This window comes from Triturus cristatus, chromosome 2_1 (assembly GCF_964204655.1).
Source record: "Triturus cristatus chromosome 2_1, aTriCri1.1, whole genome shotgun sequence".
Lineage (NCBI taxonomy): Eukaryota > Metazoa > Chordata > Amphibia > Caudata > Salamandridae > Triturus > Triturus cristatus.
In genome coordinates, this window is record NC_140581.1 from 553,393,226 (window position 1) to 553,409,928 (window position 16,703).

Sequence of the window (16,703 nt, forward strand, 5' to 3'; positions counted from 1 at the left end):
GCACCTTTTCCTTGCTATAAGCAATTAGAATTTGACTTCTGTGAACATTCTAAAACACCCACTAGAAGACAACTTCTTCAAATTAATCATCAGCACCTGTTCCTTGCTATAAGCAATTAGAACGCGATCTTTGTGAACATTCTAAAGCACCTTCTAGAAGGCAGCCTCATTAAGATAATTATCTGCACAAGTTCCTTGTTACAAACAATTAGAATGTGACCTTTATGAACATTCTAAAGCAGTCTTATTTAAATACCGTCCACACTCCTCCCCTTCACTTAGCCTCTTCGCCTGCCACTCACCTGTTATCAGTTACTAGGACTCTGTCTTGCCAGCTCCCTTGATCCCCCGGCTTTGACCTCACCGCAAAGAGCATCCTGCATTAGTTTCCCACCTGGATGGAAAAAGGAACAAGAAGAAAAGAAGAGACGCATTAACAGCCTTGATTTTACTACACGCTGAGCTCATTCGCAACATCGTGCTGAAAACAAATGTTACCAGGGTTTTTGTTCTACTTTTACATACTGTTGGCAGGGCTCTGTCAGAGAAGACTTGGGTGAAGCTAACCCCGTCCAAATCTGCTTGTGGGTTTGCTGCTGACATCATGCTCACTACAGTTTTGAAACATTTTATAAAGGCGCCTCTATGGACAATCTAAATTAAAACAATACAACAACAAAACTAAAAGATAGTTTAAATATGAAAAGCTTTTGGGAGGTGATACCTTAACCATTTGCATGTTATTAATGCTTGTGAACTTAAACTCAAACCCCCCTATTCGCATTTTGAAAGAGTAGGAATATCAAAGATCATCTCATCAGAGCTAGCCTTCCCCCTAATAAAGACAACCCAAACTCTTATGGGGTCTGAACCCCTTAGTGGGGCATTCAAGATGTGGTAATTGCAGTGTTTGTCAGTTTTCTGTTGAGACTAAGGGATTTATTCATGGTGATATTAAAATTACTCTGAACCAATTTTCAAACTGTAACACTGTGAATGTTGTTTACACAATCACCTATCCATGCAATCAGATTTACATTGGCCAAACCACGCAGAAGGTGTGCATCCATATCTGCCAACACAGGAGCCGAAAAGTGAACAACACTCCCTTGGTGTACCACTTCATGGACAAAGGACACAGAGAATGATGTCCGATGGCAAGTGATCACCGTGCTCAAACCCCCAACCAGAGGTGCGGACATCACCTCAACACTGAACAATGAAGAACTAAAATGGATACTCCACACCAACTGTCTACATACTGGGTTGAACAGAATGGCACACTGGACAGCATTGGTATAATCCTCTGAAAACCGGTATGTATGTCGATTTCAGTGTAAGAATGAATTATGTGACCTAGTTAGCGGTGCCGTTATTGCATGAATCTTGCTCACCTAATTTCTCACCCCTTTCTTTCTGACGTAGTAATATACCCGCTGTACAGTGTGTTCTCAACTTCACCTGTGTCCTACCATTCAGTATTGTGCATTTACCCTACCTTTAAATACCTTCTGTGATTTTTGTTATTTTTTCTTCTTTTGATTACATACTGTAGCTTGAATATATTATATTTATAAGCATGCAGCTCTTCTTGACAATTTTCTGGTCCTAATTGACTTTTCATATATTATGGTTTCTGTTTAACTGCTGCCGGCAATATACTGTTTTTATAATGATTGTTAACCAATTTGATATCTATATAATTCTGTTTCTAAATTTTGTATTTTCACAATGTTTTGAAGGGATTTTTGTTTATGTCCTCTTAATTGGCTCCTCTTGTGTCCCTCTGCATTGTCCTTTCAACACTCTATCTAGACTAGTTCGAAGAGACACCACTCCAATATGACCGCCTTGCTTCTTTTCCCTGCCTTCATTTCCCCTTTGTCCTTTTGTCGGGTACACGCATGTGCACACTATTTGTTTTATGAAATACCAGCATGGCCCATACTTCCTCCCGTTTCCTACGGTCCTTATCCTTAATTCATCCGGCTTCCTCTCAGTAAGTGCATCCCAGTATATGCCAGCTTTAATACTTCGCATGCAGAGCACCTACAAACTGTAATTAGTCCTTATATTTGTTTTCAGCCTGGGAGTTATCTGTTCTGGATGGCGTTGTGGCAATTTTGATTCAGGTATAGCATGAGTAAATACACCTTCATATATCCCCTTATAAACTGTCTCATTGTTTACTCTGGTTCTTATTTTTTTAGCCCATTCTCTTCACTTTGCTGCTAATTCATTTTGTTGACGTGCCAACCTTTATGGTTGGTTTTTCTCATGAGCGAAAATGCATGTGGATTCTTCCTTACTAAATGACCTGGGTCCATTTGCCATTGACCTTACCCAATAGGTTATGCTACTGGTCTGATAACCACAGCCTCCCTTATCCTCGAGACCATCATGGATGGTTTTTCTGTTAGTTGGATTGAAATTCATTTTTTTCACTTGTAACATATTTTATGCCTCACCAGATTGCTATTGCACCGACAGCACCCACTCACATGTCGCAGGTACCTTATGATGGCACGAAATACAGCTCAGTGGAGATGCATGATGACATAATGTAACCCTCACATGGCTTGATTGAATTAATCAATTATGAGCAAATAGGGTCTTTAATCATCTCCTTTTTTTTCCTTCCTGGCTCCTTCTTCTTCCCTCATTTCATTTCTTTTGTTATTTGTCCAATTCTAGCAGGCATTTGTGTCTCAGGCATATTTGCTTATGTCCTGATGATGATCCCTACATCCTCTTAGGGGATCAAAACGTCATTGACCACAGTAGCATGACTCGAATTGTCGTTATGTAATTGTTCATATGGGAATAGGTACTTAGGAATATATGTGACATGACCATTATGTTTTTATTGTAGCCACATGGAGTAAGGGCTGAGTTTAGAAGTTTTTTTAAATTCTCTTTTGTTTGTTCTCCCACTTTATTAATGTGTTATTAATCTTTAATGAAATAAACATATGGATTCTCCTTTTGGGCACCCTACATAGACATCATTGTACTTCTATCTGTGTTATTTTGGAAGTAAGGGATCTTTGTTCCTTTAAAAATACTAGTGGGCCTGAAGCACTAATTGTGCCACCCACATACATAGCCTTTTGAGCCTATGTCTCAGGAATGCCACTGAAGCCTGTGTGTCTGCAGTTTTAAACTGACATTACAATCTGGCAATGTAAACCTTTTAACATACTTAAACCTTCCTCTTTAATACTTATAAGTCACCCAGGGGGAATACCCTAAACAGCCGATAGGACAGGGTGTTTTGTATTAAAAAAGTTAGGCATGTACATTTAACTATTACATGTCCTGGTAATGAAAACGTTTTAAATTCATTTCCCACTACCTCAAGGCCTACCACTCCCATAAGATAACATTGGCTTACCTTATAGCATTTAATAAGTGATAACTATCACTTGGGAGTAGGTAGAGATACCAAGTTCGATGTCTAAAGAATTGCAATTGAAACTCCTCTTTAATGGTAAACTCAGATCTTAAGTCACAATTCAGAAAATGCCATTGTTAGAAAGTTCTCATTTTCTTGTCCCAACCATTTGGTGCCTGCGGCACATATTCTAGGTCACATAAATAGTTTTAGCTGGCAGTTAGTCTTTGCGTATTGACAGTTAGACAAAGGGGCATAGGTGTTGGCAGGATGGGCCATCTCTGGCTTGAAAGTTGGTTGGAGCTGTCACCTGCCACACTTGCAAATCACAAAGGCTCTTCTGCAGCACACTCACACAGGGTTTCATACTAGTCTTTTGTGCCTCCGGACAAGCTGGGGCCAGGGCAGAGAGGTAGGAAATTCCAAACACCGTTAGGGGATTGAAATCTCCAGAATTATCAAAGTATCAAGTATAAATATTGGATTTTCACATCCAACTCTTCAGTACAACTTTAGACCTGTGGGAGACTCAAGAGGACTGATGTGCTGCTCTACTGCCAGAAGGACTGCTACTCTGGTGCCCTGCTAGTCTGCTGCCCTGCTGCCTGAGTGAGGAGGACTGGACATACATCTAGAATCCAGGACCACCAGAGTGCCTCTAAGGGCTGGTTGGCTGGCATATCAATCAATGTCCCAGGGACAGAAAAGACTTACACCACCATGCACCCAGCACCTTGACCTTTCCTGCTGTGAGTCTTGCCCCCTAAGTGGTGCATGAAGGTGCATTTCCACCTCAGATGTGGCATCTTGAGCAGAACTGATGCAGCGCGGTGCATGGTCTCACAGCTCTGGCTATGAATCGCAGCTGCATGACACATCCACAATGAAGGACCTCGCATCTCAGCTTGCAGCTCCTTTGAACTGCTGCTGCGTGATGCATCTCTGACACAGGACTTCACAGCGCAAGCCTTTTTTGATGGCATCGTCGACGATGGAGAAGGACTTTGCATCACCAGCCACATCAACGGCTTCATCAGGACCGCCGCTGCGTGAGTCATCTCTGACACAGGACCTCGCATCACAACCTGCAGCTTCTTCTGAAGCACCAGGATCTCGTAATTCTCCTCAACCAAGATTTAAGGTACTTTGGGGGTCATTATGATAGCGGGCGGATTGCCACCGCCCGTATGGCGGTGGCGATCCACCCGCCAAAATCTACCGCCTGCATAACTTTTCCCTCCTGCCACATTACAGTGACGGGGGACCCCGGTGGACGGGAAGACCATCTGCCGGTTTGCCGCTGGTAGGCAATCCGCTCGATTGCCTACTGTGCGGAAAAGCCCAGGAATATGTTAACGGTGCCTTGCAGGAACCGCCATCCATATTATCATCATGGCAGTGAATTGCCTTTCCATGGCAGAGACTCCGCCATGGAAAGGCATGCGTTTTTTTCTTTGGGGGCCCATTGCGGGCCCCCAGGGTGTTCGGTGGAGTAGGGGGTGCACTGCATTTGCATGCACTAGGTGGCAGGCACCGCGTGGTGCCTGTCATGTTGTGCATTCAAATGCACAACATGCATTTTTCACATTGCGGCGGGTGCTGCTTGCAGAACCGCCCGCCGCAATGTTTAAAATGCGGGATGCACCCGCCAGTCTGGCGGGCGCATCCTAATGCCAATTGCAGGACCGCCGTGACAATGGCGGGCGGTCCCGTTTCCCGATACGGTGATGGGCGGATCGTAACAGGCCCCTTTGTTGGGTGGGCCTAACTTGATCCTTATAGCCGGCCCGCACTCCAGTTCTATTGGCCTGAAACTGTGACTTTATCCAGGTCTAGAGCAACCAGATAACCACAGTCAGCTCTTTGTGCTTGTAAGGACTGTTTTCACTAAACCTTTAAAATTGCAGAATTCTGGTTTGCCAATTAGATTTTTGTAAATGTTTCCTCAAATAATTAATTTAAATTTACTCTGTTTTTCTAAGTTGGTGTGAGATTCTTCTTGAGTTGTAGCTTCATTTTAAGACTGTTGAAATGCTGCATAAATACTTTACACATTGTTGCTAAGTTAAGCCTGTATGCTTTTGTGGTAATTTACCACAGGGTGAAGCACAGGTTAATTTGGGGTTTACTTGTAACCCTATTTCTTACATGAGGATTCTGTGTAACCAACTCTCTGTCCTTTTATACTAAACTTGTTACACCTAAAATGAAACTAACAGGACAGGAGTATCTTAAACATTAACTATTAATTGTATAACTACCTCAGGTTTCATCAGTATGCAGTATCTAAGAAACATTAGTTATAGTTTAGGCTTTACTAGTGTGCCAGAGTAACCTAATTCACAAACTTTAGTATCCTGTATTTCCTTCCTTAGAAACTCATTAAAATATTATTGGAACTATGAAACCCATATGCAATAATCTTGTATGCATAATATCTGTAACATAACTCTGGTTGAAGAATACTTCCTGTTCTGTCACAGTAACCTTTTGCTGATGGTATTAATGGTACAGTCATTAAAAAGTTCAAATTAACTGTTTAATTAGTTCCAGTTTCATTTTCACAACGCGATAAAATGTCAGAAAACTTCTCTGTACCCCAATATCCTTTTTACAACTTCAATAGGAATCAAAAGTTCTGCATGAAGGTAATTCTAGATCAACATGGCAAGATCCTAGCCACAGCAATATAGTATCGCGATTGCTTAGCACGAGGAAAGTTATACTCAACATGGCCCCCACATTTCCAAAACTACATAGGAGTTCAAGGCCTCCTAGAAAATATAGTTTGTTTTTGTGGTACTGCCATGTTATGCATTCCTCAAGTACATTAAGCCTTTCTAAAGACACTGATGACACTCAGCAAGGCCTACCAGTCTTTCATTCCCTAAAATGGACTCAGTGGGCCTGATTCACAAAAGTAATCTGAGACAAAATCTTAACTTTATGACTTTCGATATTCACAAAAGGCATTTAGTAGTAGTAGTAAAGTTAGGATTCCTAACTTTACTACTACTACTAAATGCCTTTTGTGAATACGAAAGTCGTAAACTTAGGAATCCTAACTTTACTACTACTAAATGCCTTTTGTGAATATCAAAAGTCGTAAAGTTAGGATTTTGTCTCAGATTACTTTTGTGAATCGGGCCCAGTGTCAGTGGGTTTAGAGTATTGCTGCCCCGCGCCTGCTGATCTTAGACATGTCTCTCTCTATAGTTCCTGACAGCACCTTTAGATTTTTTTTTTCCTTTCTTGCTTGGATGCCCTATGATTCACTACCTTTGGCTGTACACCCTCTCTTTCATTCAGGTTCTTTAATGTTTTTCTGAAAGTTCATCTGCTCCGAGACGTTTTCCCAGTATTTTTCTATGTACCTTTTGCATTTCCAGTAATTTACAATGTAGGGCCCAATTACGATGTTGGCATTCTGATTTCCCTAAACCATGTCGTAACCTATGGCATGCCAGGCACAAAACGGCTGGTGGAATCTGACTTTGGGGGCCCTTAGGAGGCCCCCCTTCACCTGGAGGCCTCCGTTTATGGCCCGTGGAGGTACCCATGGGACCCCCCAGAAAACCATGCACAGTGTGGCAGGCATCATGGGGTGCCCGCCACAGGCTGCAAGGTTTTCCACAACAACCCCTTTTTGCAACTGGAGCCTGTGTTGTCAGTCGGAACACAGGCTCCCATTGAAGTCAGTGCGAGTCCGACCAAACGATGTTCAGAAGCATCGTAATTGGTCGGTCATACTCGCCGAACCCGATTCGGTCAGACCCGATTCCGAAACCGTGGCGGTCGGAAGAGTTTCTGACAAACATCGTAATCGGACCCTTGGTTTTTGTAATTCTTTAACTCTCGAATAAAAGAACTTGAAACAAGTAAACCAAATACGGCAATTTAAACAAAAAAATGTTTTTCACTTTATTGAAATTGGTGTCTGATCAGAAAGGTCACAATTACTGCAAAAGTCAAATGCATGGTTAAAAATAATAAAATTGGTGAATCCAACAAAAAGTTTTATTTCCTAAAATAGGAAAATGAAAGGGACATTTCTGCATCATATGCCCAAACAGAATATCTGATCATGAGCCCATTATTTACCTCAGCTTTGCAACTGCTCTTAAAGCTGTCAATGATGAGTTACTACTCTCATTTGGCCAGATGAAAAGTTACCATATATTGATAGGAGCACTGTTATTGTATCACACAGTCAATTTTCTATATGTTCACACGTGGCAATTTGGAAAATGTAATTGAGCCATTGTTGATAGAATGGCCTGCTATACATCGCCACACCCACTTCATATTCTGCTTAGCAGCCAGGAGTTTGGTGACTGTCCACCTGTTTACATGCTTATTCTTTAAGCATTGTTTTTATTGTCATCGCCAATATGCTCCTAGTTTTCAATATTACTGATTTTCCAGAAGCCCGTCAAAGGTGACCAATCCTAAACAATACAAACAAGATTCACATGAACAGTATGACCTCATTAACAATCCTCTCTAATAATAGACCTGCTTTGCATGATCTGACCAGTATTCAATGTCACCCATGCATGACCTCAAAACAGAAACATTTTAATCTGACTTTCTCATGCCTCCAATGTGCCTTTCTAGTCCATGGGTCCATTGCAGATCAATAGAAATCAAGAGTAGTTAAAATCGATTGTATGATGAAATATTGACCACAAAAATATCATGGAGCAAAAATATTGTTGTCTTAATAATGACAGCAAAATTTCTAATATGCATGCATTTAATGTAAATTACAAGGATATCAACTGCAAAATATTGTGGACCAAAATACCACATTGCATCTGTAAGTATACCTATTCAAATGTAATTAATATTTTTGTAATTGAAAAGGATGCCTTAAGTTTTTTAAAGTAATTTGTTTAAAAAATATACTATAAAAACGTGTCAAAAATAATTGTAACAATTAATATAAAAACATGAAATTATAAATTGAAAGAATTGTATAATGAAGGGAAATATAATTTGCAAAAAAAACACGCTTGGTAATTTATATTGAATAACATGAAATAATGCAAACATTTAGAATTATTAATATTAAAAACACTTGAAATATATTTTATATTTATTAATCCTTCAAAAACAGAAATAATTTAAAAAACAAGCCACAATAAATTATAAATAAAGGAAATGAGATAATTAAAAAAAATGAATCTTTAAATGAAATCATCTCAAAATATCTCATGTAAAATTCCAGAATCAAGTAAAAATAATTTGTGATTTAACTCCACTGTAATAACATGAAACAATAAGCAAGTAAAAATCAATGCAAATGCCCTATCATTCTATAATCCAGTGTAAATTGGGGGACATACATATGGAATGGTTAGATTCACCATTATAGCTCCAGTCTAATAAATGTTGGAAAAAGGCTTACATAGGGGGTGGTGGGAGTCAGATTTGCTATTTAACTCCTGTCTAAGAAACACTGGTAAAAGAGGATACGTTGGAATGGGGAGCAACTTACTATTCTAGCTCCAGTCCAATAAACATTAGGGACAAGTGCATGCATAGGAGTAAAGATTTACTATTCTAACTACAGTTCTACAAACAATGGAAAAGTTTACACACTTGTAGAGCGGTCCAATTTACTATTCTAACTTCAATCTAGCAAATATTGGGGAAAGGCCATATATTTAGGTGGGTCACATTTAATATTCTAAATTCAGTCCAACAAACGCTGGGGAAAGTGCATACATTAGGGGTTCCGATTTACTATTCTAAGTCCTGTCTACATTAGGTCATTGCACCCATGGGGGGGGGCAGATTTATTTTTCTAAATTCATTCTAAGAAACGTTGGGCAAAATACATAAATGGGGATCACATTCACTATTCTACATCTAGTCTACCAAATGTTTGAGAAAGTGCATACATTGAGATTGGAAGGTGGTGTCCAATTTACTATTCTAACTCCCTTCTAACAAACACTGGAGAAATTCCTTATGTTTGGGAGTTAGATTCACTAAACCCAAATGATATAAGTGCCCATTAGGAACTATTTAGGACTATTAGATTAAAACATTTGAAAACACAAAAATCGTTTAAATATCTTAAAATGGTAAAACTATAACATTTTTCAAAATGTTAGAAATGTCGCAGAATTGTCACAAAAATAAAACTTTAAGAAACTATGTTAACGAAAAAAAGTTTTTTCAAACACAGACACCAAACACAATTTTTCTTTTTTTTAATTTTACACATCTATATGATAAGTTACTAATAAATGTTTATTGCTTTTTCAAAAATACCCTGATTCCCCCAGTTTATCCCATAAACTACAAAACATTATTACCACTTCTGTAAAAATTATATTAACAAGTGTTTTAAAATATTATTATTAATTAAACATACAATTAATTAATTTTCTGTCTAAAAAGCATGTTTGATTAATGCATTAATGAATTAATGTCAATTTGTACATATCTAATTTTTTAAAAGATCCTTCAAATTCCCCCCAAAAATTCCAAAACTGAACCTAAAATGCAATATATAATAAAAATAATAAACATTTTAAAAATTGAAACTGTTTAAATGTGTAAAATAATTAACATATTTATTAATTAAAATGAATTAGTATAATACAAAAAACACTATTCTCCCAATCTACATAACAATTACTATACCCTATTTTGTTAGAAAACAAATATCACAATAACATCTTTGATAAAATAAAAATATAATACAGAACAATAAAATACCTTAATATAAAACAATATTAAACTAACCATTATATTAACTTTCAATGCTATATAGAAACTGTGAAAAACAATATACGTACCTTTGATATTTTGGTCCACTTTATTTGTATAGTCATGAGATTCTGATCATGATATTATGGTCTTGCAATAATTTGAATCAATATTTAGGTGAAATACTGTTACATCTCCTGCTTGATTAAGTGATTTATGGATTCGCTTGTGATGAATTTCAATGCAGCTAAACATCATCTGTGTCTGCCCTAGTTTATCCAAAAAGTTTGTTGCAGGGTACTTGCACATCATGTTTTGGTTGGCACCTGTTGATGGCCTTCTTTAGCTAGTAATTCGGCTAGATTGATTTTATGCCCCCAAGTTAATTATATTTATCTTTTTATCTGTACATCTCATATGACTAGTATTCTCTTTCTTGACAATTAGAATTAGTAGACTGGTTATCTGCAATTTGTAAATTGTTGTTGTTTCAAATAGAAGTGCAAGCCTACCTTACATGTTGTGTAATCTTTATCAAGCTTCGATACTGGCTTCCAAAAGGAGGTGGCAGGGTATTATAGAAACATTCTAAATAACATGAAATGTTCTCAAAGGGCATTATCCAATGCTAGGTACAACATTTGGGTATCTATCTTTAGAAAGGGACTGATATTTGGATTGGAACTGTTGGACAAATGTGTAGGACAGCTGTATATATGGTTATTTACTGCCTCCAGCACATACTGTGCTGTGTAGTTTGGCCATTGCCACTGTAGGCCTCATCACAACCGAAACACAAATCACACATTCTATGGATTTGATCTTTTTGAACAGTGGTTGCATTATAACTTTGCAATCAAATCCGAACTATTCAAAAAGACAACAGTTGCAATTTAAATCCTCTTCATGCCCAGTGACAATGTACCCCCACTCCATGAATAAGTATCCCTTATTCAACTTGATTCAAATATATTCTCCATTGTATACACTAGTTTGACAGAACATTCCATTGACTTTTAAGACTGACTATGCCTCACAACTGAACCAGTTAATGTTTTCCTGACAATCTTCCAAATAACTAAATATTGACTTCTAGGTAATTTCAGTCCCTAATGTCTTCCAGGGAGAGTAATTTAGCAGAAGCATACATCATATGTTTAAACCACCCTGCTGTTGTGTGTATCACTTTAATCTAATGCCTATCCTTCTTAGTTTTGGATGATTCAAATATGAATAAAAATAGCAAATGGCTTAGTCATCGTTCCCGCCCTGTCACTCTGCAGATTGTGAACAGTTCTGGAATATGGCCATTGCAGTTCGCCCTAGCAGTTAGGCTGGTATAACGGAGTTCAGCAATATACATAAAGGAATTTCCTAGTTCAGACACAAAAACACTCAATATAGGGACACCATTGAACAGTATTAAATGTGTTTCTGGCATAAATTGACACTGGACTCCTAACTGTCTCTTTCTTGCAGCATGATATTCATTAGTGTTCCTGAATGAGCAACCCATCACACATTCAATGTATGTGGTATATTTCATTTCAGAGATACAAGACTGAAGCTGTGAATCTTAAACTACCCATCCATTACCTTAACATGCTCCACAATCTGTTAAAATGTTGCTAACATTTCTGTGAACTTCCAATCAATTATTTAATTTCCAATTTAAAAAATGCACTTTGGTTTGTGGAATGATTTGTGAGACAGGTCTCACATTTTCACAGCATGCATTTTTGCCAGAAATTTATATGACTGAGATCAATGGTAAATTGAATTCCACCAATAGATAACCTGTTGTGAAGTATACTCTGGAATCTTAAGTGTAGTAATACAGTCTTCTTTATTTCACCATTGAAGTACCACAGGAATGCACTGCTTAAAAGTGCCCCATAGAAAAGGTCTTACGTCACCAACTATCACCATTCTCTAACAATCTACTCTAGTCAGGAGGACTGAACCAAGGGATGGGAAAAGGAGGGGAAGAGAGTTCAAGGAAAGAAGGAAAGGTCAAAAAGAGGCAAGGGTAAACTGAACAAAGTTACAACAGACCCTATTTTTCTTGTCTCCTTTGTATACAATAGGAGACGTCCTTGGAACTCAAAAGCAATTTTGGGGCATTTTTTTTCAAATACAAATGGACTGCTCTTACCGTTTGTTCACATGAATTCCACTGCTTAATTACACTGTTTGGAATAATTCAGTTTCATTCTTTCCACACAAGATGTCAAGTTTACATTAACCTGGCCAATCGGAGTCAACAGGAGCAATGATATCCTCCACACTTTTCTGAACCCACTGCAAACCATTCAAAATGTATGCTGGTCAGCAGTAGACCCAAGGAAAGGAGACATGGACCAGAGAACACTGGATATCTTCAGTCTGCCTGTTCTTACAGTTAAGGTCCACCTGCACCGCAAAAACATTGATATTGTGTGTCAACCTCTGTATTTCTGATTCTTCATTGCTGGTCGACACTCTGACTTTGTAAGATTCAGCTATTTATAAAATAGATCTGTCTTTGGGATTATTACCAGTGTAACAAGGTTGTCACCTTCATACCATATGTGACTCAAAAGAAATGAAAAGAAGGTCTGTACAAGACAAGGATCCTTCTAATTACTATCATGGAACAAATAAGTGAAAGGTTAGAGTTCATTATCCTTGGAAAGATGAATAATAATATGCAAATATCAAATCTACATCCTTTATCACAAGTATGTCCCAGAATACTTCTATATATCCAGAAAACCTCTGATAGCTTCAGCCAATGGTGTATTCAGTTCAAATCTCTGGCAACAAGGGTCTGGCTGCAGCAAGTATGTATCTTGATTACTTGGGAATGAACACACTGAAATGCAAGGAATTTATACTTCATACTTCATATATCAAGGGTGGCTGCCACCATTGCAAGTATTGTGACAATCCAGTGTTGTGTATCGATTTAGATACAGTATATAGGTTTCCCGATTAATGTCCTTATATAGGCACAATTCGCATTTCCCATATTTAGGCATAGAAATCCTACCCTTATTTAGGCTTTCTCCATGCTAACTAAATACAGGCATGGCCACCTACAACAGTTCATCTACGTCACAACGAGTTCTTGGAAAACCAGACTCTTAAGCCTTTAGGACTTCCCCTTGCTTGGATATTGATTTCTCCAAGAAACTCATTTATTATGCATGAACATCTATCTATTCCTTAGGGGTTCATTCATGACGTTCATCTGCCCGACTTTTACGTCAATACTGGCATTCCTAAACACCTTCAAGGTATAAATATACCTTCACTTACCATGGCAAACCACAGTTTGGCTGTCTACTTGCACGACGGGGCTCGCCACGGCAAGTTCGGAAGGAAGTCAAGTCCCTGCCTGACGCACTGACCAGACGCTGTCATCCTCCTCGCAGAGAATCCATCGCCAGTGTTTCTGACTCCCCTTGCGGGGTGTTAGAGATCGATACTCGGAAAGAGATTCCAACCTCACTCATTCCAAGGTATGAAGCGGACTAGAACCTAGAGGGATTTTTGGCAAATCTTGGCAACTATAGCTAAACTAGACTATAGACAAACAGCACCTACTTCTTACCTCATACTACACTTAGGTTAGGTACACTGGGGTAGAACTAGCTAGAAGCATCAGGTGAGTATTAACATTTTAACCTGTGTTATTTATGTATGTATTTTTATAAATATCTGTCATAGCTCTAAACCATGCTATTGCAGTATTATTTTATCTTACTGCTAATGCTGTACATATTTTACTTCACATTCTGTCTTACGATTGTAGCAGTTCATATCTCTTGCACGAGAAATAAGACTGTTCAATAAACCCTTTTTTATTGAAACGCCCATCTATCTATTTCTGTGCAACTCTGTAGAAACGAAGCATGCGCGATTGACTGAGTGAAACTGTTATCTGTTGTTTCCACGATTCCGAGATTATTACGATTCTAAGGGAAACAAAGTTGTCATGTTTATGCGGTTGTCAGAAATGAATTCCTTCTTGTTTATTCGAGAAGTTTCTAGTGACCTCTGAGTTAGCTGGCACACACAAGTAATTAAGTTTAATGTACTCGATAGAGACAAACTGACCTCAGTCCTATGTCAAAACTATAGTGTATATTATTCCAATGCGCAGGGCCTATCAGGAATATAGGAACTACACTACACCAGTGGTGCACTAAGATGTGTCCTTTGACTTGACTCCACTTCTCTGTTTTGCGAAGTGCAAGCACTGCAGAAGTGAAGCCTCATGCCAAGTGGTGCCTATGCATTGCGAGCACTGCTGATCTTGTCTGCTACTGAGGAATTAAGCAACCCAGAAGTTCGAAAGTGTGTGTCTCCGTGCCTGCCCATATGAGCGTGGGCCACAAATTGTGACTGTGTCATTTCTTCATGATTTCTCAGAATGGTGAGTTGAACTGTTAACCTTGGATTATATCTGCATCATCCTCTCCAGCCTTGGGACATGTACATGATTACACAAGTATGAATTCTTTATTGTGTGGTTAATAAAAACCATTACAAAAAACAGCATATGTATATAAAAATGGAGTGAAAGCAGACTTTTAGCAAAAAAAAGATAAATAAATATATATGCACAGCCTGTTCGTAAAACCTCCTTTGCTATCTTTAGTTAAAACAATGAGAATAATAGTCTTTTAGGCGCGACATATAGTCCTTTGGTGGTGGCCAGACTGAGTATGCTCCCCCAAGCTTTATAAACCGCCCGGGTGATTGCCACGGTCGACCTGTAGGGACTTATCCATCAATGCTGTACGAGTGTAGTAGATAAATTTTGCAAAATTGGCCATTTGCTTCACAGTATCCTACATATAAAGCTGCTGGACTGCCTCATTTGCTTTGCACGTGCCCAGTTGGAGAGGATGGGCTTAAGGTGGATTCGCCACACACGGAGCTTGGTATTAAACGTCTTTATTCCTCAGCGTGTAACCGTGAACTCAACATTCTAAATCATTAATTCTATTAAGCACACCTGAACACTTACCTCACAATTCTACGGAGTCCATCAAGAACCAAAAGGGTCCCATCATCTCTAACTAACAAGACACTACAACTTCAACCTAAAGCTTTTCTGCTGTTTCAATTTCTTTACAGCAGTCTGCCATACTGTCTTATCTCCTCTTGATATCCCATGTTACTGGTAAAAAATAATTTCCAGTTCGAATTCTATGTGATTATCGTTAAGACCACCCCATTTAAGTTTAATACAGTGCACGAGATAAATGACTTCTTCTTCTTTGGATGTCTGTATTACAGCTTCATACAAATGTATTACATGCCCATTGCACTGCTTTTGTAGATTCTGTAGTCTACTAGATGACGTGTACCAATGTTTCTACTACTACTGATGTTCAAAGTTGTTATGTCACAGAGTGTTCCTTTCTGTGTCACAGTGTAGCCCTTATGGTGTTCCTTTAATTAGAAGGATATTACTTTCATCCTACTTAAATTAATAGTTTGTTACTGGAACTATTTATGGATAATGCTGCTACTATAACGATACATTGGGGGTATTGTATCCCAGATGGTAATATTGATATGACTAAATAAATGGTGAGATTAGAGGTGTTACCTTTTCTGTGTTTTATTTGATGTATGTGATTGGGTATCAACAATATGCTAATCTTTTGGATTGTTCTAGTCAGGGTGCTTTTCATTGAGATTGTACGAATGCGGAGCAGTGGGACAATTGTTATCTGTTTAGCCGACCCCTGCATCTTTTCCTAGTGTCATAAATTGATCATAAAATATTTCCCAAAACAAATAATATTGCTGATGAGGTAAAATTTTAATTCTATGCAGTTTTCCTTGACATTTAACCCCAGGAAGCGTTTCCCCATAATAACATGTAACTACACACAGTACATTTGTACAATTACTAACCTATTAGAGATTTACCTATCCACCTCTGTTTTCAAAATTTAATTTATTCATAAAGTTTCTTAAAGAATTGTACTTAATTTCCAAGAGGTTTGCAATGCTTTATATAACGTTCTTCTGCAACGTAGAGGCAGAAGCTTTCTTTTGCGTAATCCTTATACACTATCTCAAAAGTAATTTTTTTTTCTTTAAACATACTTTTTCTATATTGTATAGTCAGACTCAACCAGTCCTGATGAGTTCCTAGCAATCATTGACGGTATTCATTATCTACTGTTTTTTTTATATAGTCAGTATTGAGTGCCATAGAGATATTTTTTCTTTTCAAGCTTTTCATATTGATTTTTTTTAGCTCGATCACAAGTATGTGTGTGGGAATCACTGTAAGTAGCAGCACTGTGTTCTTTCTGACTAATATAGAACATCAACAATCTCTTATTTTAGTCGACTTTTATACAGAGACACCAACTAATCTTTCTCTGAACTTAAAACAGTGCTTTATGTGTCGCAATTCGAAGCAATATTTTACTAGTATGAAAGCATCCACGTCCAGGACCATTTTGTGTATCTCTAATTCACATGCCAGGTTTCTGGATTTATATGACGGATTTGTATCATATGCACTGTGGTAAATTAGAACTTAAGATTCAGTGTTGCGTTGGCGCAATGTAAA